The 22,579-nt window shown below is 39.3% G+C and overlaps 1 protein-coding gene across 4 annotated transcripts in view; it reads right to left on the reverse strand.

Annotated features, from left to right (window-relative positions):
* Positions 1-19,483: 19,483 nt before the first annotated feature.
* Positions 19,484-22,579, reverse strand: part of Foxp2 (forkhead box P2) — a 343,109-nt gene continuing 340,013 nt past the window's right edge. For all 4 annotated transcript variants that reach the window (XM_057765108.1, XM_057765116.1, XM_057765099.1 and 1 more), the window contains one exon: positions 19,484-22,579. This exon is cut by the window's right edge and continues 1,187 nt beyond it. The gene's annotated coding sequence lies outside the window, so the exon portion shown is untranslated.

Consider the following 22,579-nt stretch of genomic DNA (forward strand, 5'->3'; position numbering starts at 1 on the left):
AGAATTTACTTCAGGCCATCTAGGTCAATAGCCTTGGAGAGGGAATTCCAGAGATGAAGGCTCTTCATAGAAAAAGCTCAGCCTTCAGACCTGTGTAGTTCTAAATCAGAGGGCTTAGCACCTCCAAGCTCTCCAGCTGCTGTGAGGGCAAACCCAGGAAAGAGGTGGCCATTGGATATAACCTAAATCCCCTCTCCACTGCCTCTCCCTCAACCCTGAAACAGAATGCCATTGAGGTCTGCTACCTTGATTCCCTGTGAAAGCAAAGAGGAAACTCATGAGGTATGGAAGCCTGGAGGGAACAAAGGCAAGGATAGATGTGTGTGAGCTCATACTTTGGTATGATGAAAAGTAAGTACTCTTCAAAAGGTCTGCTCTGTGGCAGAGGGGCTCGTTACTGAGAGCAGAGCCGCACTGCCCACACAAAGGCAGGTGGGGAGGCAAGGGGCTCACTGAAGTTAGAGCACAGATAATGTGGAAGCAAAGATCGTTGAATCTTAAAATCTGATGGCTATTTGCGAGGCCATTTAAAGCAGTGGGGGAGAGCAAAGGGCAAGCCATGGATGAGGCTGGGAGATGTACTTTCGTGTGTACAATGGCCAGGTAGCTTTTGTTTTGCGAGAATGTTGTTGAAATTGGTTTTTATCTTTAACAGTGAAAATGAAATTAAACCCATTTAGGCAAAATAATAACCTCTTCTCTAGGAAGATACTCCCTTCTTAATTCCAGGAACCAATGGCTATATTGTTACACAGCAAAGGAGAATTAAGGACAGAAATGAAATTAAGTCTGTTGATGACCTAAAACTAAAATAAAGAGATTATTTTGGGTGATCTACAGATGATCTACAGCATCTTCACAAATATACTTAAAAGCCAAGGAGGCAGGCAAAAGATGTTGTGGGGATGGGAGAAGAACGCAGTCCCCTAAGGCTGTTTTGAAGATGGGAAAGGGGATATAATCCCAGTGCTTCTGAATAGGAGGCATCCTGAAGCTGAAGAGCTCAGCGTGCTGGCCTCCAAGAAATAATGCAGCCAGGATGATGCCATGACGACTGTTAACCAAGACTCAGGAACAAAGCTGAATGATAAGTCGATGAGCTACTTCCCTCACTGCTATGACCAAAACCTAACAGAAAGCGACTTGGAGTACAGTTGGCTGGGTGTGGTTCCATTCTGTGAGGAAAGGCGTGGCAGCAAGATTAAGAGGCACCTGGCTCTATCGCATCCCTAGTCAGGAAGGAGAGAGAGACCAGGAGGTGGGGGCATCTATAAAACCTCAAGGCCTGTCCTGTGACTCACTTCCTGCCCTAAGGGCCTGCCTCTTTAAAGTTCCAAAAGACCTGGATAAATCCAGACCCCTCTAGCAGAAAGAGAAGAGCCAAAAATCTAGGATTAGCCGGTTCAGTGACTCTGTTTCAGGAACTAGCTGAACATAAAGTTAGATTGTAATCTTGAGAATAATCTTGAAAACCAGGGAGTTATCCCCTTGTGATTATCACTGGTATTTTCAGAATTTTCAATGATCACTGGTATTTTCAGAATTTTCAAATGATGCCCTCCCTACCCCTTTGGATTACTGGGTTGTGGCTTCTTCCCTTAAATACCTTTTCTCCCAGCTACTCGGGGTCGAACTCCTCCCCTGCATGGGTTATGTATCTCGGCCCCAGTGCACCGGCTCCTGTCCTGTCAATAAACCTCATGTGATTGCAGCAAGGAGGTCTCTCATGAGTTATTGGGGGGGGGGGTGTGTTATCCTGAGACTTGAGTGGGAGTCTCCCTACACTGGGGGTCTTTCAGTTCCACAGCACAACCTTCCCAAACAGTGTCATCCTTCGCAGACCATATGTTCAAACAGGTGAGCCTAAGGAGACATTTATATTCAAACCACATAGTAGATCCATGCTTTCCGTGCTTTCTGCTCTGAGACAGTGGTACTGTGTTGCAGCAGCAACAGAAAACTAGCACAGGACCCGATGGTCAGTGTGATGTATGTCTTAGGTTGCTTTCCACTTGCTGTACTACAATATTCTGATCAAAAGCAATTTGAAAGGGAAAGGGTTTACTTGGCTTACAGGTTACTTCCTATTGTTGGGGAAAGTCGAGGCAAGAACAGAAGCAGAAACCATGAAGAACTCTGCTTACTGTCTTGTTTCCCCTGGCTTGCTCAGGTGCCTTTCTTATATAGCTGACACCCTCTTGAATGGGCTGGCATCATTCACAGAGGGCTTGGCTCTATGATTGGCAATTAATTACAAAAATGCCTTACAGAAATGGCTACAGACCAGTATCATGGAGGCAGGTTCTCAACAGAAACTCTCTCCTAGGTTTGTGTAAGGCCGCCAAGAATTAACCAGCACCATGTGCAAATGTGCAGTGTGTACATTAGGCTTTGTCTTAGGGAGAGATGGACAGGAATGCAGCACTCACTTCAGGAAAGCAACAATCGCTTGGGGGAAAGAAAGTGGAATGTGTTGCCTAAGTGGAAGGCATGTTATTCTTTATGCTTGGTCACTCAATCAGCGTTGGGACTTTATCTCCTATGCTCTAATTGGTAACCCGTTGGGAATGGGAACACCATTTAGCACTTAGAGGACCTAGTTCCTAGTGCATAGTCAAGCCCACACCTACAGAGAAGATCCTAAGGAGTAATTTGCTAACTGGTTAGATACAACTGATACAGCTAAAAGCAACTGTAGCAAGAGATGGGCAAACAGTCATACAGCACGATGTTTCGGCACACCTACTGTCCTTTTGCTGTGAAATACTCTATGTACCAAAGCAAACAAAAACAATGAAAAAAATCCCAGCTTCTTGCTTTACTTTGATTTGTGCATCTATTTAAGGTCATTCGAAAGTGAATGGTAGCCTTAGAAAAGAATTTTAGGACATAGAAAATGGTTTTCCAAATCATCAGCTCACATTAACATTGACCAAGAGGGGAAAATGGGGAAATGTCCCTGAGAAGACATACTACAATGGGGCCTCACTTGCCTTTTCTTGACTGACATGTACAGAAGGAAAGTATCAGGTTTTGAAGTATGACTGGGACATCATCTGTTTGCAGCAATGGCTTCCTCAGCATAGTTCCTGGCATTTAGCTGGTCCTCACAGCCTGTTGGATTGGAGGTGGTGACTACAGAGCGAGAAAAAGCCTGGAGACCAGCATTCCTGGCCTAACGAACCCAATATGCTGACCTTCCTCATATCTCTCACGCATCCCTATGACACTTACTGCTGGTGACATAACTATGTATCTATAAAAACATAATGGGGATGAATTGGTGCTAACTGAACTTCAGAACTGAAGACCAGTGAGTGCCTGAGCCTGGGGTGTGGTCTACTGGGAATGAGCAAGCATATTTTCAACACAATTGGCTGCCTAATCGTGTGTTACAAACTTGCCTGATGTTTTTGGATGTGTAAGCAATTATGTTCTTGCTAAAAGGCTTGCTGGGTAATGCTTTTGTTCCCCATCTCTTACAACTGAACTAGCAGAGGATAGAAATTAGTATTGATATGGTACTCAATATCTTCTATTTTGCTTTTCTTTTTAAAATACTTTTTGATTAAGCTAGCCAACTAATCCAGCACTTTTTATCCCTGCAAACACTGAAACAAAAAGCTAATAAACAGAAGGTATAGATAACAGTAAGAGGAGTTTAAGTAATAATAAAAAAGCTCCTGAGAAAAGGCCAATAATTTGTGCTGCACCATATCCCTTATATAGGACCACACTTACTGAGTACTTCTTGGTACTATGTAAACAGTTAACTGCGTGGTTAGTACCTGTAATTCTTGACTTTAAGAAATGTCCCTAAAGGGTGCATTTGTCCAACAATGGCTTGATATCTAAGTTATCCGAGGCTCTAGGAAACATCAACCACGGGCTAAAGATGCTGTTTTTGGGAAGCTACTTATATCAGCCTCCACTAAGGAGTTTGGAGTCTACATAACATATCATGTTGCTAATTGATTTTAAAATTGTTAGGCGTTGATTAACAGAGAACGAAAACCAACATTCATGCTGTTACCTGCATTCATTTGGACACGAAGCAGACCTTAAATTTAAAAAGAACCATACTTGTCATAAATTATGTGATTTGATCTCTCTCAAAACATATGTACTTGTAATTTTTACCTATGGATATTTATTGCATATAGCATTCCTGTAGTCTTAGTAACCTGTGTCTTTCTACTTTTACTTTTCATGTGAATTTGTTAGGTCTCTCTATGCAAACCAAGCTGATGGTTCCTGCATACATGGTAGGAAATTACTTCACTTCCAGCTCGCTCTTTGCCACTGTGAGGCTTCACTGATGTCACTGTAGTCTTGCCAGCTTTCATTTCTCCTAGCTGATAAAAGGAATTTCATGTACCACATAATAGCTATGAGCTTCCAATAACAATGACGTTTGAGCTTGCCTACAGTGTCTCAGCACACACACATACACAAAATTCTCAGTCTTTATTAAAATGGTTGATGTAGATATAGAAAATGTGAATTTTTTAGCTGGGATTTGTAAAAAATGAAAATGTGTTGTTTTTTTCATGATCCCAAATTGACCATCCTGGGAAGAATTGCAAAAGAAAACAAAATCCACACTGATTGAATACATTCATTTGTAAACCTTAGCAGTACATGTTAAAGCTTTTGTTGTTTACATATTAGTCCAGATTTATATATTAGGGTGTTGGGTTCATGGGGTCAATGTGAATTCCTGGAAAGAAGCTGTCCGTGCAGGCTGAGCAACTGACTAAAAACCTTCAATGACAATGGGGAGTTTGGAACATTTCTCATCCCACAGCATAATTCAAATTTCCTTTGGACTATCTTTAGGCCCCTAAGGGCATTCCTTTCTAAACTCTTATCAGACATAAGATCCTGATAAATAGTTAAAAAGCTTTGGAATACATTAACTTCACAAAACACTATTCTTTGCCATTGTAAAGGCAAACAGAGGACATCATTAGCATCTGAGCCATATTCAAGATTTCCCTCATTAGATGCATAGATTTCCTAGGAAATGAGAGATCTGGGTAGACTGGGATGGGTGGGGCTGGGAGCATGAAGGATTGGTTTCTGGGGTAGATAGTACTGAAAGAGATGTCTTGATATGGGGGACATTTTGGGGTCAGGTAGAAACCTCTGCAAGTGATATTTCCATGAATCTACGAGGATGATCCCAGCTAAGACTCTTAGTATTAGCCTGAACTGGTCATCATCTACTATCAGATTTGTGACTGCCCAAATTGTTATCAGAGAACTTTCTTCCAGTAACTAATGAGAACAAGGGTAGAGACCCATAGGCAAGCACTGGGCTAAGCTTGCAATCCTGTTGAAGGAAGGGAGGAAGAATTGTATGAGCCAGGGGGTCAAAAGCTTCACAGGAAAACCCACAGAAACAATCATAGGAGCTCACAGAGTCTACACCTACGGATAAGTAACCTGTATGGGACCAACCTAGACCCTATATATGTGTGACAGTTGTGAAGCTTGTGGGTCTCTTAGCAGTGGGAGCAGGGTCTGTCCCCAGTGCTTTGGCTGGCTTTGGAGAACCTATTCCCCATACTGGGTTGCCTTGCCCAACCTTAACATAAAGGGAAGAGCTTAATCCTACTTCAACTTGATATGTCATTCTTTGTTGACACCCATGGGAGGCCTGCTCCTTTCTGAACAGAAAGAGACAAGGAGTAGATTGAGGGTGGAAGCCATGGATGGGAGGTGGAGAAGGGAATGCAAATAGAGGAGGGAATGATTGGGAGGGAATATAAATGAATAAATTTCAAAAAGAGAGAGAGAGAGAGATTCCCCACATTTTGTAACTGTTTTGGTCAGATCACAGAGTCCCCACCCCCAAATCAACTAGGAGACTGAGTTCTGAATGTAAAAGCAAAAAGCCCTTATTCTTATACAAGTTTGCAAACTGAGTCTCTCCATGTGTCCAACATATTGGAGTGATCAAAGAGACCCCAGCTAAGTTAGGGTTGAGTTTCTGTAATAGCAAAGGTATGGGTGAGGGATTTCTATGGTTCAGGACCCCTGATTGGCTGACATTTGTCTAGGAGTGTCCTGGTGAAAAGCAATGGGTGTCTGGCCGGTGATCTACATTGTATCTACAATGGTTGGAATGTTAGGAATTTTCTTTGGATGGTCTGTTTCTGGGTGGAACCTTGGTAGTCACAGTTTGTGGTCTTTCTTGGAACCAGGGTCAACTACTGAGACTCAGGCCTCTATTGAACTGAGTCCTTCATTTCCCTCTTCACAATGACAGGACCCAATTATGGGACCTGCTTCCCCATGGGATTAAGGAGATATTGTTGGGACCTAAGAAACATTCGCTAACGGATTTTTCCACGGCAGTGACCAGCCTACCAGGCCCTGTAGCTCTGATTTTTGAGTACAACCAAATTGTAATTATAATCCTGAATGTCCTCTTTGCTTCTGTGATTCTGCATAAAGAACCAAAGTGTCTTTTTATTGTAGGACAATTTTAGTTAATAGATCTATTAGTTGACAACTCTGGGTCTATTTTTCTGCTATATCAATGGGCACTATGGGTAGAAATTCTGTCCTCCATACCATGGAGTTCCCCCTTATTTCAAAATTTCAATCTATTCTGGGCAGGGAGCATGGGATAAAGTGTTCTTTTCCATAACTATTTAGAGCAATTGGGGCATTGATGTCAGGGCCCAAGAAGGCTGAAAGTCTAGCCAAAGGTAAAGAAGAGATTCAGGCAATGGGGTATTCATCGTAAACCTCTGGTTCACAGACTGTTGAAGAGACCAGGAGCATTCACATAACCTGGACTGGCCCACATCAGCTTTCAGCAAGTCCAGGGTTCACAGTCATTTGGAGCAGGCTGTAGTCAGCAACTGATGCTTAGATCTATCTACCAGCCAAGTGGAAACCTACTGAGATAAGTTTAAACTAGGAACAGAAGTTAAAATTTATGTACTTCAAAGAAAATAATACATTTGAAGCTTTTGGGACCGTATTGAAATCCGCATCATAGATAAAAGCAGATAATGGGTATCCGTAAACAGCAGGCATAGACTGCTGAGTCCTACCTTTGAGTGCTAGTACAGATTTTGGTTAAAAACATGTATATTTTTCTGCTGTACGGAGAGCCAGGTATGGATTGGACAGAGATTAAAATTATCTGGTGTGAGTGAGAAGGAAACATGGAACAAGCAATAAACCCACTTAGGAGTTTATTAGAGGGGGCGTGTATAGGCCTGGGAAGTCAGTGTGCAGAGAGAGAGAGAGAAGGAGAAAGAGACAGAGAAGGGGGGAAGCGGAAAAGTGGGGAGAGAGGCAGAAGCGAAGCTGCCTCTCAGAGAGGAAGATGGAAAAGAGAGCGAGCTCAGGCTGGAAGCTGAAGTTCAGCCTGCCTCAGCGGATGGGGGAGGGAGTGGGCCTGGCCTGTCTCTTAAAGAGACAATCCGAATGCCTGATCTTGGGGAAAGTACTTTGTAGTTTTATCTCTGTTGAGTATGAGCTTTAGAAAACAACTATTTTTTCAACTGAAGTTCCTCTTAATATCAATACAAAAAATTTATGACTCAGTTTATCCAAATAGCTTTAACCCAACAAGGTTAGCAAGCCAAAAAGACTAAGCATACATTTTTAAGCCTGAATAAACCTTGAGCAAGGCTACCCCTGTAAAAAGTTTTTTTTTCAACTCTAGCAAAATGGCAATCCAAAATTTAAAGTGGAATCATGCCTTATGCTTTCTTTAAAATTACCCATGCATAGATTTTAAGCTATCAATTCCCAGTGTTACTAATTAACTTTTAACTAGTTTATTTTAATTGGAACAGATTTTTAACTAAATCTAACAAAATAAACATATAAATCTGAAGCTACAGAATGTTCACACAAACCAAGTCCAAATTTTTTGACTGTTCTGCTTTCTTTTCTTCTCCTTGTCATTGTGTCAGGGGCTCAGATGGACAGAGTGACAGAGGAAACTTCTAAGTAAACATGGGTCTAACATTATGAGAAGAGCCATAACAGAATTCTAGAGCCAGCTTTTGAATAAAAAACAGCATAAAATAGTTTTAACATTAACTATACCAAAAAGTCATCTGAATTACTGCTAATCCAAATCCAGTAATCAGAGTTCAGAGATAAACTCTGAGGTCAGGTCCGGAAATGTGGCCACAGCAGTGATGGGCGGCAAAGACAGCAAAAATATCCAAACCATTTCTGTCTCAGCTCCTTGATTGCAAGAAAACCTACATAGACAACCTTTTCAACAAAACAAGCATATTCAGTATTGGCAGGTATGAGAAACCACAGTAAACATAGTTCACATTCCTTTCTGATCTCCTACAACTTTTTATATACCTTCAATCTGTTTTTCCTCTCTTTATTCTTTCAAGTGTCCTGCTTTCTCCCTCACTTTCCAGACAACATACCAAAGTCTCTCTTGCTTTTCAGACGACATAAAAACTCTTACCAAAGTCTTTCTTATGGTTTCCCTCAGCAGTATCTAATATATTGCATGACTACAATATTTTAAGCAAGAACAAAAACATTCATATACTATAACAAAAAATAACTTTAAATATATATTACATAAAATCCTTCACCAGCGTGAAACATCTGAGACTAGAAGCAGTTTTTTCCACACCCTAACCAATAGTAAATTGTAACCAACCCCTCTAAATGATAACAGATATTTATAACCCACTGGATCTAAATGACCAGAGCAGCTCTGGTGTAGGGAAGTCTGGCTACAATGTCACAACGTGGCCACTGCAGCCTAACACCTCTAGCCAGAGTCCTTGACCCGAAGAGCCAAACCTTGGTCAGGTTTGGCCAGAATTCAAGGCCCGCAGCTCCCAGGACAGGCCGGCAGAACCCATCCACCACATGGGAGGGAGCAGGATGGTATGCAGCATGCGGGGGGAAAAAGACTATTAACCTCTCCAGCTATAGCAATTAACCCCAGATTCTCTGTTCAGTCTTTGAAATCTTGGTGGGGCACATCTGCCCCCTACTACTGTGCCTGGCAGCCTTGCTACATTGTAACAAGGATGCATAGCCCAGCCACGCATCCATTCATGCGTGGTTCCCTCACTTATACAGTAAACCTGCCTGGGTTGCCCCTGCACTACAGGCCATGGCTGCCTCCTTTCAATGAAATATTTAAGCAGGTAGCGGTTGTTTGTCTCATCTTTTTTTTTTTAGGAAAATATACCCCTATGTTTATGGCCCTATCTCTGAAGTCCTGTAAGTGATCCAGTATCAACGTCAAAGAAGCCGTGATTTGAGTGTGTCCCTCCACATCAATCTCAGGTTGCACAAAAGACAAAAACAAAACAACACACAAAACAGAGTCCTCCTGTGGCCTGGAGGCAAAACTGAACACACCTGTCTATCTACAGAACTGAGATGCAGGAGCATCCCGTGAGTCTATCTACAGAATCCAGAGAGATCCACTCTTACAGAAGGGTCTTTGGGGATGTCTCCCCAGGTACCCGGCCTGTGATCTTCTTGTGCATCCTCGTAGACCTTCTACAGGCTCTCACAGATTCTGGGCCCATTTACAGAAGGATATCCAAAACAAAAAGACACAAAATGAAGCTCGGGTTCTACAGTAACAAGTAACTGTAATTGCCTCTGTTGTTTCTACCAGTTCATTTTAAAATTTCTTTGATTTATGACTTTCTTTGTTCTGTTGCCGTAAAACTCCATGAAACTGCTTCTACATGGGAACCTGGCACCTGAGGTAACCTACCTCCCTCTATCTCAGGCCATGGTCATTCAAATCTGGCTCCAGGCCGGGTAGTGGTGGCACACGCCTTTAATCCTAGCACTCGGGAGGCAGAGGCAGGAGGATCGCTGTGAATTCGAGGCCAGCATGGTCTACAAGAGCTAGTTCCAGAAGAGGCTCCAAAAACTACAGAGAAACCCTGTCTCGAGAAAAAAAAAGAATCTGGCTCCAGAACAAACGACCTTTTATTCCCTTTGAGGTAAGAACTGTGAGTTTTGTTGTTTGTTTACATTTCTTTTCAATCAGTCACAACTTTTGCAGGTTGATTCTTTTTTTCCACCATGAGTGTTACAGGAGGTAAGCACAGGCTGTCTGCTCTGTAGTAGGTGTGCTTACCTGCTGAGCCACCTCAGTGGCCCTGGAATTTTACCATGAATTTAAAGTGAGCACAGATGTTTCTAGCATCATACACAAACATCTCTGCTGAGCTTTGTTATGCAAGACCGAATGGACTGAATGAACATGGTGCTGATCAAAGATGCAGTTCTGCTGGCCTCATTTCTTCCAGAACAGAGAGGCCAGTATACTCCTTCCTCCCTCTTCCAATCAGCCATTTTTGCTTCCACCCACCCCTCTACCACACTGTTCTTCCTAGGCATTTCACTGGTCACCCAACTTGTGCAGCAGAGTTAAGTAAGAATTCTGTTTCCTTTAAGTAACACACCTGCTTACTTTGTTTCCAAAGCTCTTTGTCTGTTTATGAAGTAGGGCTACTAAGTGGTAAACTTAAACTATTACCTGATACTGAGAACATATTATACATTGAATTTATAGAACACATTCTGTGTTATCAATATTAGAGAAAGATAGACATTTATGCATTAATTATAATCTGTGGTGTGCTGCTTATTTTTTTTTGGGGGGGGGGGGCTCCTCAATCAGAAGAACCCATACTGCCTACAACTGAATCAGGATTGCTTTGGCCACAATTTCAAAGGAAAAGAAAATTAGTCTATTATCATGGCCTTGCTCTTGGTATTTTGAAAACATGAAGAGCTAAAGTAAGATTTGGAAAGATAATTCTGCAGAAAGTTTAATGGGATATGCCCATTACCTGTGGCAACAGATTTTATTCAACTTGACTTCTTTTTCCTTTATATTTGTGTCCTTCTTAAACATGTGGTAAATCTACAACCTTCTTTTCAATTGACAGTCAACACATGAGCTGCATATATTAAATACAGCCAAATCATGTATAATAAAAAAGAAAAGGGATTTAAAAAGTGGAGAAATTGAATGACCTATTGATATTAAGAAGTAAGGTTTTAGCCTAGTGATGGTAGTATACGCCTTTAATCCCAGCACTCAGGTGAGACAGGGATCTCTGTGAGTTAAAGGCCAGCCTGGTCTATGGAGTAAATTTCAGGACAGACAGAGATACAAAGAGATACCCTGTCTCAAAAAACCAAACCAAACCAAACAAAAACAGTAACAATTACAAAAAAAAATCTTAGGTCTTCTTCAGGAAAGAGGACACCAGTTGGTTATCTAATATCAAATGTTCAGTCCTGAAAACATACATACAAGTAACATTATATAGACTAAGTTATATTTATGAATATATTTGTATACACATATATGTATTTAAGAGCAATTAATGAAAAAAGAGGCTTGAATTTGAAAGGGAACAAGGACAGAAATAGTTTGTTTAGAGGGAGCAAAGAAAAAAGGAAAATGATGTAATTATAATCACAAAATTAGAAGAAAACATTTTAAAAAAGAAAACTAGGTTTTGCATAAAGAAGTATTTAAGAACATTTAAAAAAAATGTTAACTCTGCCCCACCCACCACTACACACAATAGAACAAGAAAGGTCCTAACACATCTCGAGCAATTCCTGTGGGCCAGGTGCTTGCCTAAGTATCCTTGTCCTCATAACCCTGTTAGACTTACTGGGATGTGGGCTCACTAGGAGCAAGGCTCTGTGCTGGTCTTTATTATTTACCATGCCTGTCAGGGACTAGATCACAGTCTGATTTGTCACTGATACCAAATAAGTATGAGTGACTGGACCCATTTCATCTTTGTTTAAGAAGCCCTGGGAAATTGCTCTAGTAACCACCAAATCCAGCAATTGTGAAACCCAGACTGGAACAGACCCACTTTAAGGCTGCGTTGGTTAAAAGCATTAATTCCTTTTTTTTTTAACCTACCTGTCTCTTACATTGGCTAAAGGCACAGAGATAAGTCAGTGTCCTAAACACCAGTCACTTTAAATTTCTGGAAGAACAAAGTTCCACAGGGCAGACTGATAACCAGCCAGATGAGGGAACTATATGGTTGAATTATCTACGGAAGGCAAGGAGGCACCATAGATCAGAAGCAAGCATCTCCAAGAACTAGACACAGTCTCTCAGGCAATATATACATTAGATAGACCACACTGCAGAACAGGAATCAAGGCAATGATGGATAAGACCACATAGATCAGAATTGCTTAATTTTATCTACTCCTTGCTCCTTACCCAAGTACTCCCTGTAGCTCATGTAGGTCCCTGAAGATAGACTCACTGTCTCTGGCCCCTTTATTCATTCCTTGTCCTAATGTGGATCCACTGAATAAATTTCTTTCTCCTTACCATTATTTGTTGCTTCAATTGGCATGGTCAGACACTTGGACAAGTCTTACTTGTGGGGGTTGCTACACCTAGCCACCTATAGCACTCTAACCATAGCACTACAGGGCTAGGAAACCCAGGCTTCTGCAGACAGAACCAGAATCTATTGGAAACAGATCTCATTCTCTTTCCCATTAGACAAAGTCCATACTTTCTCAGAGCAATTTGGGTACAAGAAGACTAGGCAGCTTCTGTGACCCACAGTTGTTAGCTTTGCAGCCAATCAGTGGTGAAATAGTTTGAAGATTAAGATTTCTGAATCATCCAGTCTCTTCATTTCAGGCTAGCTCCCCTCAATCAGAACAAAGAACTCATTATTTATTGAAGTTGGACATTGATCAGCACTCAAAAGCTGCACCCATTTGCTTTCTGTTACCTTAGGAAAAACAATTACTTAGATTATGATTACTGAAGTTAGTCATTGAATTTAAATTTGAGTGAATCAAATGAGTTCAAAGCTGAAAATGACTTTCAAGGGCATCTGCTAAAATATTCTATTATTTTTCTTTGTACATCTGAGCATACTGCTACATAGAAGAAAAAGGAATCTTCTTCAGTCAATGTCACTGACGCAGGAAACATCAGATTTGAAACCAAGTCTCCAGAGACCCAGCTATGTCTCACATACCTGTCTAGTATGTGTTTCCAAAAACCAACAAGAGAGGAGTCCCATACCTCATAGGACTGGAATTTCCTCTAAACTGAAGCACATTGACGTGCATCAATACTTGGGTTTCCTCCCCTTGCTTTTTGTGTAATAGGTATCTCTGTGTATGAACATTTATTTGAAAGTTAATTCCTCATAACAAAGATAAAGAACTCTGTGACTATCATAAAATTGTTGTCTGAGGTGTTGTAGTAATATGAGTGGCGGGGCTGCATCCCCGGCACCCGGCCGCCCGCATGGCTTTTCCTGAAATAATTACATGGAAACTGTATTCTTTTAAACACTGCCTGGCCCATTAGTTCCAGTCTCTTATTGGTTAGCTCTTACATATTGATCTAACACATTTCTAATATTCTGTGTAGCACCATGAGCTGGCTTACCAGGAAAGATCTTAACCTGCATCTGTCTGGAGTGGGAGAATCATGGCGACTCACTGACTCGGCTTCTTTCTCCCAGCATTCTGTTCTGTTTACTCCACCCACCTAACGGTTGGCCTATCAAATGGGCCTAGGCAGTTTCTTTATTAATTAACCAATGAAAGCAGCAGATTAATACAAGACCCACCTCCATCAAGGTGTCCTGAATATAACAACAGCATAATTTGACCATCATGAAATCCAACTTCTTCTCTAACATCTTTCATCTAAGCAGAGTTTTGTTAATGCTTAACAAGTGAACATTCCTGTCTGAGTTGAGGAGCCCACGTGCCAAAGGAAGAAGTGTCCAAAGAAGAAAGGTCAAGTGAACAGAGCAACCCTACCGTCTACTCTGAATCTGATTACAACGTGGAATCAGAAGTTCCTCTTTTGTGAAACAGCACAGGGAGAGAGTTCAAGTGAGTTTTCTCTGCCATGAAACTGTGGCTTTTGTTGCTGGTTTCTTGACGATTCCTTAGGGCCTAGTAAAGGGTGAGCCAATGATGAGGCTGGCTTGTATAATTCAGACTTTGAACCAAAAAATAGTGGAGGTTTCTTTGGAGAATCATCCAACATCTGGAACATGATCTAAAACAGGAAGTGAGTTACACCCTTTTATAAAGTTGGGAAGTGACAAAGACATCATCTCAGAGTCACAGCAGTATTTATTACAGTTGAAGGGCTTTTGCTAGACTTAGGAATTTTCATGTTCTCTAAAGAGATCCAGTCCACCCTCTGAAAACACAGAAGCCAGGCTATAAAGTGTAAAGGAAAATTTAAGATTGTGGTGACTTTTCAGAGTCAAATGAGAAAACTCAATGAGAATGTGGGTGGTTTCAAGTATGCTTTGTAACTTTAAGCTACAGCACTCAAAAGTGCAGTTCAGTACTAGTGAGATTCCTAGAGGAAATAGTACTTTTTACTAACTCTGATGACCTGCGTTAACTCCATGGAATCCACAAGATGGAAGGAGAAAACCATCACTAGTTGTCCTCTGATCTCCACATGTGTGCCAAGGAATCTGCATTGCTCCCTTTCTCCTTCCCTGCTTCCCTCCTTCTCTCCCTCAACCCCTTTCTCTCTCTCTCCCCCCCCTTCTCTCTCTCTCTGTCTCTTTCTCACTTTCTCATTTAAAAATGTATTTTTAAAACTGCAGATGAGACAGGGTCAAATTTATTTAAGACTGGTGGCTCCATGGTGGCAGTCCCCTCCCAGAGAAAGCAGTGGTGGTGGGAACTTCCACATACATCAGTGGGAAGCATCAGGTAGTTCAGGCAGAGCACAAGGAGACTGGTGACATAAAGAGACTGTCACAGAGGACCATGAGTACTGTGACCTCTCAGAAAACTAAGAGCCATGATATCTGGAATTCTGTCTGGGCATAACTGGGTTGTAGCTGGAGGTTAGTGCCTGGAGGTTACTGCTAAGAGAGAGATTTCATTTACCATTCCACCCAAAAGAGGGAGGAGAGTTCATCCAAGAACACAGGTAAACATCCAGCTAGAGGACATCAGAGGTTCTTATCCCAAGTACTTATGTGTAATGCTAGAAGAAAAGTTGCTTGGAAAATTTTATATTAATAATTTGAGATATAAATTTTCTCAAAAATTTATGACTATGGAACAAACATGAATCTATCAATGATCCCAAAGCTTGTTTACAAGTGAGAGAATAAGAAAGCTGCTGTGAAGTATAAGTAGGGAAACTTGAACCTTTCTTGACACAGCTTTCTATGTGCTACTATTAAGTATAGATACCAGATTTCAAAAAAGACAATGAGTTATGATACTCCCTAAGTATTTACCATGTACATTTGAGGCTTTATATCTAGTAAGAATTCATTAAAATGTAATAGATTCATCAATTATATTCTCCACTCAGCCTACTTTAATGTCAAATAACACAATACAAAATTATTTCCAACTCATAGTTTGTATTCACTATTGGATTCGTAGTGTAAATATTTCTCTTATCTCATTGTCAATGGCAAATCAAATACAGGTACATGACTCATTGCCTTAATATCAAAATCTCTGGCATATCTTCATGGCAAATGTAACTATGGGCAATGAAATATCTTCTTATAAAAATCAAGACTCTAGCCTCGAATCTGGCAATCATTATTGAGCCTCTATAGGCAATCACTGTGAGTCAATTAGGGTTGTAAATGACATGACAGCAATTTTCTAGTTCAGGTTGGTTCAACTCCCACATTCAGTCTCATGCCTCTCTACTTTTTGTTGTTGTTGATACAGGGTCTCATTATGTATCTCTGGCTTGCCTGGAACCACAACCAACCTTGATGGTTCTCTGTCCTTTAATATCTTATTCCACTAGGCTGGATTAGGAAGGTCTCATACCCTTGTGGTTGTGGAATGTCTTATAGCTTAGTCACAAAAAGGTTGAATTATTCAGCACTGTTAAAGCTTTCCTGAAAACCAAAACACGACTGAAGGCTGAATTTGGTGACATATGCCTTTAATTCCATCATTCAGGAGAATGAGGAAGGTGGGTCTCTGTGAGTTTGGTCTACATATCAAGTTCCAGCACAAACGGAGCTATATAGTGAGAATCAGTCTTAATATTTACTTGGCAATAATCATTAAACAAAAACTTGTTACCTATGAGCCCCCAATCAGATTCAATATAAATGCTTATGAGATCTGTGTCAGCGAAAATAAACTCTTCAAGCCATAGTTTGTGAGTTACTGGGCATGTAACTTCACCCCCCCACCCCACAGATAAAATGAATTTAGATTTCTTGGAAATTTCTCGGAATATATCATTTAACTTCTTCCATTTATTCCAAGGTGCATATAGCCTGTTTGAATGCACGATCTTAATGAGACTGTCACTTAAATTTGTGCTCTTTGAGTCACCCAATAATCTAAGTGCCAAAAATAGCAATTATAGTAACAAATATATTCCTGCTTAGAAAATAAGAATAGTTAAGGTAATTTGACCACTTCTACTTCAGGAAAATAGTATCTACTGATACACATTTATCCCATAATGGGTTTATATTTCTGTAGAGGATAATATTAATGAAGTAATTCCATTCTATAGTGGAGATTGCTATGAGACTATTCCTAGAATGGGGGCAGGGGGATGGAAAGTGAGCTAGCACAAACAACTGATGGTATACGGGAATGAATATCAAATAAACTTTCAACAGGGAAAGCAAGGGGACTGCAGTTGAGGGCGAGGTGTCTGAGTTATATGACAGTCACACTAGTTCGAAGTTTTATGAAGTTTATGTAGCTCTGCACAGTTACGAGGCAAAAAGAATTTGACCTGAAAATAATTTCGTTAAATTTTCTAATACATTGCTATCCTTAGTCTTCAGGTAACTTTGAGGTAATTTCTATTAATGAAACCCCAGGCATATAAGTGCAGGCACTGCATTGTCAATGTGCTTTTGAAATTCTCACAAGAAAAATGTGTCTCATGCTTCTTGCAAACAGACTTTACTCCTTTCTATTAAGGCTGTTTTGATTTGTTTCTTCTGGATTAGCTGAACAAAGTAGAGTTCTCAGGTAGAAAGCACTAAATGAAATATTTAAGTGTTGGTGTACAGTTTTCCCATTTTCAAGACTCTCAGCTCAGTATTCATTCAAATTTTTATGGAGTTTTAATTTTTGAATAGTTTAAAATTTTAGCTTAAGAAAATGTGAAAATAGTATTCTAATAACTTTATATCATGAGAAATGATTTTTCAATAATTTTCTTCTGAGAGTATTTTCCCTCTAGAACATTTGATTTTTTTAAATAAAACTAGTACTTTTATGCTGTTGTGCATTTTGCACAACGCTTTAATGTATTTGAAGGAGCGTGAAGTAGGGAGGCCAGATTAGGTGTTCTTCACAATGTCACATGCACCAGGATTCTAGGCAGCCTCTGTTGTCCCAGGAAAGAAGAGAATGATAGCAAGGAATCTTTGGCTCCTATTGGTGTCCCTGAGTGTTATCATGGAAACATACGCACTGTGCAGCACAATTTCCAGGGAGGAATAGCAACTGCATAAAATCAATACGGGGGCAACAACACTTGTCTGAGCAGATGTAGTTACTCCATTTACAAAGGGATGATGATGTCTTCTGCATTGCAACGGTGACATAAGGACCTGAAAATCACATTGTGTTCCTAGCAGAAACATTTTCTTAAATACACCTCTACACTTTTATCTCCTTTTTGTTCACTTTCATTTATGCATGTGAATCTTCATAGTCCTTCTCTTATTGTAATGTAATATATAGAGGGAAGACTAATGCATTGTGCAAACATTTCAAGTTTTTTTTTAATAGTAACTATGGAAACAAATGACCCATGGATTTGGGGGATAAGAGTCATTTCAATTTTAAGCAACAGACTAAGGGCTGTAGAAATAGCTCAGTGACTAAAGAGCACTGCATGCTCTCTAAGAGGACATGGGTTCAGTTCCTAGCACCTGCACAGTGTCTCCCAACTATCTGTGACTCCAGTTTCAGAATATCTGATTCTCCTTTAGCATCTGATTGTACCAGAGATGCACATGATAATGTCCACACATCCAGGCAAACATCACACATGCAAAAGGAAGTATTAAAGAGAGGAAAAGGAAATGCTTCTTTCAAAGACTTGAGTGAATGTTCACAAAAAATTTCAAATCAAAATATGTACTTTGGCTTACAGTCTTGCTTGGTCTTCTTATGTGTGTATGTGCGGGCTTGTGTATATTGCCTTAATAAGTCCGAGTCACTTATAAAGTTGAAATCTTCCCATAAAATAAACTACCAAAGTTGGCTTTGATTTCCACTGCTTGTCCATCTCTTCAGTGCCACACGTTTTATCCTTGCCTGGACTGCTGGTGACTGGACCAAGGACTCTGTTAGATCCTCAGGAAAGCCATCCTTTACTTTCTCCAGTTATATTTTCTTTTGAAGTCATTTTGTACAATCTTTAAAGAGGTTTTTTTTTTTAAGTTTAAAAATTGAATAACAGTGTGAAGAAGATAGAGCTGAAATGTCTTCCTTAGCATTTCAGTGTTGGAATTTCTCTAAATACGATTTTCTACAAGATACATAGCAGTATTAATTCATCACAATAAAGGCTGCTGCACTGTTATGTCTGTTCCTGGCACTGCGTGTGACTTCCCATTGTAATTGGAGTCTGTTTAGTTATATTCAATATTGTTTTTAACTTTTAAAATTTTGAAAGTAACTTGTAACAAACAGTTTAAGGAGCATTTGATCTTCCTTTAGCCACACAAAACACGTCTCTGCGGCATTTAACTAAAGGATGACATGAAGTTGACTATAGAGCTAAATACAAAGGGCTTGCCAAATCAGTCTTGCTTTTTTCTTATGCTGTTAGTCTTAATCTCTAAGTTATGTTCTCTGTATTAAAATATACAAGGTCCCAGCGAGTGATTCTTATTATATCATCGTTAATTAGTTAACAAAATACACTGGACAGGGAAAGTTAATATTCATTTACTTCCAACTAATCAATATGAAAAAAAAAAGAAATTTAAGGTTCAAGAAAATTTATCTCACATTCACATTTCTGTTAAAACAATTCTTTTTCCTGTCGACAGCATTTTACTCAAGTTTACCCTTTCACTGGGATGACCAGACAGTATTAAATTATGCATAAAATAAAAATATACCCAACACATTTATTATCCACTTTACTTCTCCGAACTTTACTTTGCTGGAAAGTAACAAGGACATCATATTTTCTTGTTGGGTTTTTCCTCGAAAATGGTCTTGGATTTACCCCAACATCCCATAAATCTACTCAAAACTTGTGTCTACTATTCCTGTGCGTTCCCTAGATAATGGTAGTATTATATTACGAGCATGATTAGTATGTGTATGGAGGGATATCAAACAAAAAGAAAAGTCATAAAAATTTAAGGATACTCATCTCTTCATGTTTTAAGTTTTAACATTTACAATGCTGAGGTCTATTTGAATAAAACAGAAATAAACAATGGAGGTTACGAAGGAGCAAATTTCAACCCAAGGATAGCTCTTATTGGAGTGCATCTGACAAGCAGCTAAAATCTTTAATGACTAAATTTGAGTGTCGTCAACTTGAGGATTCCCAAGTTCTTGGAATTTCATTATTTAACAAATTGCAGGACATGGACACACAACTTTGTGGATTGTCTTTAGTATGGAAGAATGATCTCTCTGAAAGAATAAAATCCTAGTTTTATAAATGGGTCAAAAAGAATTGATTTTTTTATTTATATTTCAGAAATGTAAGCAACTGAATGAAATGGTTTCATATACATTTTTACATCCGGCAGTAGTGGCACACTGTTCGTACATTAATTCTATAAGAAAATGTACAACCTTTTTTTTGCTAAGTAAGATTCGTCAAGTGTTCTTGGATGGAGAAAAAAAAGCCTCTTTCATTGCTGGCTGAATGAATGAAGTAACAAGAGTAAGTCGTGTTTCTTTCAGCAGTTAATGTGTCAGTGAAGTTACTGCCCAGGGGTGTGTTCATATTGACATGAGTAATACGGGGTCTTACAATTTTTCAAAAACGTAAACGCCCAATTTGAAAACTTTACAAAATAGGCTATTATATTTTGCAACTGAATTTGCCCAGGGACATGAAAGTCCTGAAGCAGTTATTTTAAGTGTACTTCTGTAGCTCCATTCCTAGCTGGCTGTTCTTCGATTCCCTAATCACACAGAAATGCATTCTTATGAAGTTAAGCCACTGAAGACACAGAATGCTGATGACATTTCTCTTTATCTGACTTATCTAAAGAAAACCCAGTTATTGGTAATTCTACCAAATACTTTTAACAGTCACATAAAATTTTAATTGATTTTCAAACAATACAATGGTGCCATGAATCCAACCACACAGAATATAAGCCTTAAGCCCACTAGGTTTAAGCGGTTGTGTCTTTGTAGACTAAACTATGTAAAATAGAATCTGATAACTCCCTGGTGTTAGAGGTAGACAGTTTCCTTTCAAATCCTAGGTTTGGTCCTTTATTTTATTCAGCAGTGAAAGCCATGAATACAGAACGAATAACAGCTGTGTTACAATTCTCAACCATGACTTCTAACGTCAGAGAATTCAAAGTATGAACATAGTACACAGTAATGAAAAGTATCAAAAATTAGTTTACCTCAAAGAAGATAAATAAAACAGGTATATCCCACCAATACATAAACAGATGTTTGTGCTACAGTTAAAATTTGCTGTATACAAAAGATCATAGTCTCCATAATCAGCTTATGGTAGAAGCAAGAATACATGAGCCATTTAAATTGTCAGACATTATGCTTTATAAGGTATGCACAGAAGTTCAAGCAATAAATACATACATTAGTTCAAAGCCTTACAATAGCTACGCAAAGCAGATGCAGAAAAGCAGGTTTGCTATTACTAGCAAGCAATGATAGAAGAGTAAAAATCCATGAAATGCATTAAAGCAACATTTTTCTTAGAAAAGTCTGGTCATTTATGGGTCCACCAACATTTTTACATAATATGCACAATTATCAAAATACAGACCAAGCATTTCAGAAAACTCCAAAAAACCTAAAATCTATTTTCAAAGCAATTGCAGTTTTGGAGGTTTTTCTGGTATAATGTGCAAGCAGCTATTTTTTAAAATTGTATTTATATAAAACCCATGCAAAACTCTACAGGTATATGCATTCTGTGGCTGAGACTTCCTTTCAAAAGTTTTGAAACTGAGGTATGCATACTTTAGCATTGTAGTCTTAGGCCACCCTCCTGATGGTACAACTCTCCCAGTTCCTTCCAGTCCATCAAAGCTTTTTGGACATGCACCCGAAAGATTCATTCCCTTTCAGATAATCCTGACAGCAGTATCCTAGACATCCTTCAGAATACCAATCTCTCTTTTGATACCATGTCAATAACTTCCGGTTCGTTGATCATGACCCAAAGACAAACAGAATGAAAAGTAGCAGTCACTGTGACGTTCTCATGTTTCATGCAATCTGCCATAATTGTTCTAACTTTTTTCTCTTTTTTTTTTCCTTTTTTTTTTCCTTTTTTTCTTTTTTTTTCCTTTTTCATTTTTTTCTTTTTTGCAGAGGTAGAAGCTTTCAGAAAGCCTTTTGGGTAAGTGGGAAAACCCTTTTGAAAGCCGTTATGTCCTTTTATTTGGTGTGATAGATGACTGGGTATCTCTCTAACTCTATTTGCTGATTTCAGCAAAGGATAAACATTGAGCTTAGTTTGCAAGAACCGGCTCCATCACACGGAACCGGGACATATGTTAAGCTCTAGCAGCCACCTTCTGTCAAAACTGTTTGTAAAGCAATAACCATAATCAGGTTATGAGGTCCCTTGGTTGGGGGAAAAAGTATTATCAAGACTTGGCACAGCACATGAAAAGCAACACGTAAAGTCTCTAGGTTTTAAGCAAACATCTGGCTATGCTATCTTCAACTACACCATAACGTATTATCATAGTTTTGGGGTTTAGAGTTGTCAAGAAAATCAGCATTCCAACAATTTGGCCTGCGCAAGTCTTTGAAGGGAGTGTGGTAGTGTTTATATCCCATATAAGAAGAGGCAGAAGTATATGTAACTTTGGTTTGACTGAAAATAAATACCATGGGCTACACTTGCTATAATCTTTGCTTTCAGTGTAAAAACTCAGCTAGATCACTTTAAAATCAATAGGAAATTAATTTTTGGCTTTACTAGACCTTTTATGTTTGGTTCCTACTTTTTGTTTTTTATTTTTATTATAACTTAAGACTATAAAAAAATAGTACACGACAGAGATTAAGACCATACAAGACATGTACTTCTAACAACATGTACTCACCACCAAAAAGAATTGACTGGATGGAGAAAACAAAAACACAATGTACTATATATATATAACAATACGCAATCTGCATTTGCATCAAGTACACAATTGTTTTGGTCAGTGATCCACATTTGTTGCTTTCTAGCATGTCATAACTTCCACTGCAGATTTTGTCCTCACCTCTGTCTTTAATGAAAGCAAATCTTCATTGCATTTAGATGGACTTTTGGCCTCAGAAGATTACTCTGTGACTGAATGAACTCTTTTAGTTGTGGTGGTTTTTTTTTTTT

This window comes from Chionomys nivalis, chromosome 1 (genome assembly GCF_950005125.1).
Source record: "Chionomys nivalis chromosome 1, mChiNiv1.1, whole genome shotgun sequence".
Taxonomy (NCBI): Eukaryota; Metazoa; Chordata; class Mammalia; order Rodentia; family Cricetidae; genus Chionomys; species Chionomys nivalis.